The following is a 3,367-nucleotide window of genomic DNA, read 5'->3' as shown; positions in this document are numbered from 1 at the left end:
GACTGTGAAGATGGCACAGGACGGGGCAATGTTTACACTGGTTCTTCATAGGGCATCTATGAGTTGTACTCAACTTGATGGCATCCAATAACACAGCGTTAGGAGTGTTAGCATCACTGTGAGTTGAAACACTCAGTGGTACCAACAAAAGCAATAAACTATTTCAGTACAAACATCAATATCAACACTTCACACATAACAAGTCTTTAATGGGGCCTCAGCCTTCCTAGACCTGTCCTGTCCCTTGTTGTTAGGTGCTGCTGAATCAATTCCTCAGAGCGACCCTTTGAACAACAGCACGAGACCTTGACCTAGAGTGCACCACTCACAATCGCTGCCATGTTCAAGCTTATTGCTCCAGTCCCTGTGTCAATCCATTTCCTTGGGGGTCTTTCTCGCCTTCACTTATTTCTCTACTTTTCCAAGTATGATGTCCTTTTTGAAGGACTGGCATCTCCTTACAACATGCTCAAAGTAAGATGGAATTTCACTATTCTTGCCTCTAAGGAAAACCCTACTTGTACTTCACCAAGACAGCTTTGTTTGTTCTTTTGGCAGTCCATGGGATATTCAGTACTCTTAGCTAACACCACAATTGAAAGGTACCAATTTGTCTTCTTTCATCCTTAGTCATTGTCCAACTTTCAGATGCATATAAAGCAAATGGATCCTGACTTGGGTCAGGCACAACTTAAGACTTAAGCAACATTCTTGCTCTTCAGAACTTTGGACAGTTCCTTGAGAGTTGAGTTTCCCAATGCAGCATATCTTTTGATTTCTTGGCTGCTGTTACCATGAATACTGATTATGTATACAAGCAAAAGGAAATTATTGACAACTTCAATTTTTCTCACAGGTATCATGATTTTGCCTATTGGTCCAGTGGTGAGGATTTTTGTTTTTTTTTTATGATAATCTGTAATCCATATTGAAGGCAGTAGTCTTTGATCTTCTGCAATAAGTGATTCAAGTCTTTTTCACTTTGCTATAATCAAGGCTGTGTCCCCTGCATAATGTAAGTTGCTGATGAGTTGTCCTTAAATCCTGACACTACATTATTGTTCATGTAGTCCAGCTTCCCACATTATTTATTCAACATAGAGACTGAATAGATATGGAGAAAAGATACCACCTCGACATACATCTTTTCTGATTTTGGACTATGCAGTGTCCCTTTGTTCTACATGAACAGCTGCTTCTTAGTCTAGGTACAAGTTTCATATGAACACAATTAAGTGTTCTGGAATTCTTATTCTTCTTAATGTCAGCCATAATTTATTATGATACACACAGGTAATGTCTTCTTGTAGTCAATAACAAGTAAACATCTCTTTCAGTCCTTCTCCTAGGCTTCCACATCTCCTCCAATTTCAAAAGCAGAAATCTCACAGTGATTATTAATATTCTCACATGTAATCCATTTTCAATCTTGTCAATCCTAATGGCTTAAGACATTTGGGATTGATATTAGCAAAATGGTGGAGCACAAGATTATACTAATATCCATACCTACAAAATAGCACTAAATACACTGGCAAAAAATTGTCAGAACGAACTTTTTAAAAAATATATATTAGGTTGCTTACAAAGTTTGTATACATTGTATTTCACACTATTCTTCTCATTCATATTGTGTTTCATACAATCATTCCCATGCATAATATCTTATAATAATAATAATAAAATGAAAAGAATTAATCATCATTGGACCTTGCATGTCATTGTTGTTGTTATGTGCCATTGAGTCATTTGTGACTCATAGCGACCCTATGTACAACAGACCTGAACCCTGCTCTATCCTGTGCCAATTGCACTGCCTCTGACACACCCATCCCTGCATAATGTAGTAATACCTGCGGTATTACTGTTTCCATTTCTTTCAGGATGTGTGTTGCTGGTACACCTGGTGGTGCCTGTCCTGGAGGTATCTAAGGATTTTCTTACTTTTCATGCTCCTCAGATTAAGTTGTCTCGGTTTTCCTCTCTTCAGTTTTACTGATTTTTCCTTTTACTTATTCAAATTTATTGAATCCCTTATGAAATGTTCACTTCAGGAATTCTATTCTTCAACGTCAGAATTTTTTTTTAAATTTCTGTCTCTTTAGTGTTATTTTCTCTTCAACAAATGCTGTTATCATAATTTCCTTTAGTTCTTTGTACCTGGTTCCCTTTAATTCTGGGCATATTTGTCATAGTTAACTTTAAGTCTTTACTTGTGTGCCCAATGCTGGGCTCCTTTGTGACTGTTGTTATACTCCGGTACCCAACTTCATATCAGCTATACTCTCTCATTTCTTTACATACTTTATAATTTTTGTTGACTGAACATTTTTTCATATTGTATTGTCTTGACTCTAGAAATCAGAAACTTCCCACTCCTTAGGTTTTGTTGTTGCTTTTTGCGATTATCGTTTTAGCTATTTGGTAACTTTTCTGAGATTCTTTCACGTGTTTGTGTTTAATGCCAATGAGATCTCTGTTCCTTTGGATTAGTGATCAGCTGATGATTCAACAGAGAATCTTTTCAAATTCTTGCAGCCATTCTTGGGGGGACAGATATTAACCCAGTCTTTGTAGATAGACCCTGTCAGCTAGCAGTTTATAATACTCCCTTAGACGTTAGTTTCTTCTATAGAGGAAGAAGGTTGGTCAGAGGTGAGATCCCAGGGCCTTTCCAGTCTGTATGAGCATGTGCTCTTCCCTGAGAATTATCTGATGCCTAGATTCTAAGAGATATGTGGAAATGAAAAGCTGTATCTATTTCCCACAGTCTCATTTCCAAACCTTTCTTCCCAAGCTTTTTGTTAATCTCTTGTCTGCACCCACCGCTAGCACTTGTCCAGCTGGCAGGAGTTAATAAACTTCCCTTTACAAATTTCCAACAAATACAGCCACCTCATCCCTAGGAGAAGTCCAAGTCAGGCCAAATGAAGGGCATCTCTGTGAGCTGGTCCTCTTGAGAGCGAACAGACAATGGAACAAACCCACAGATCTCTTCGCATAAGAACCGTTCTTTTTCCAGTGGTTGAGCTAGGGGTCAGAGGAGGGGGTTAGGAACATTAAAACAACAACAAAGCTCTTTTGCCAGTATTCAGCTTATTTGGGTTTCTCCACCTTGGTTCACCTTCTGGTTTTTATGAACTTTTGGTTACTTTACAGAGTTAAAAAGGCAGTTTGGCATTTCCTCAAGAAGTTGAACATAGAAACTCCATATGACCCAGCTATTCCACTACTGGGAATACTGTTCCACTACTGAGGAAATTAAAACTGCGACCCAAACAGAGATTTCTATACCAATGTTCATAGCAGTGCTGTTCACCATCACAAGAACATGGAAATAGCCCAAATGTCCAACTACATATGAATG

Source organism: Elephantulus edwardii, unplaced genomic scaffold (assembly GCF_000299155.1).
Source record: "Elephantulus edwardii isolate Elephantulus edwardi_28Jun2011 unplaced genomic scaffold, EleEdw1.0 scaffold00289, whole genome shotgun sequence".
Taxonomy (NCBI): Eukaryota; Metazoa; Chordata; class Mammalia; order Macroscelidea; family Macroscelididae; genus Elephantulus; species Elephantulus edwardii.
Note: the sequence above shows the minus strand (reverse complement) of the source record.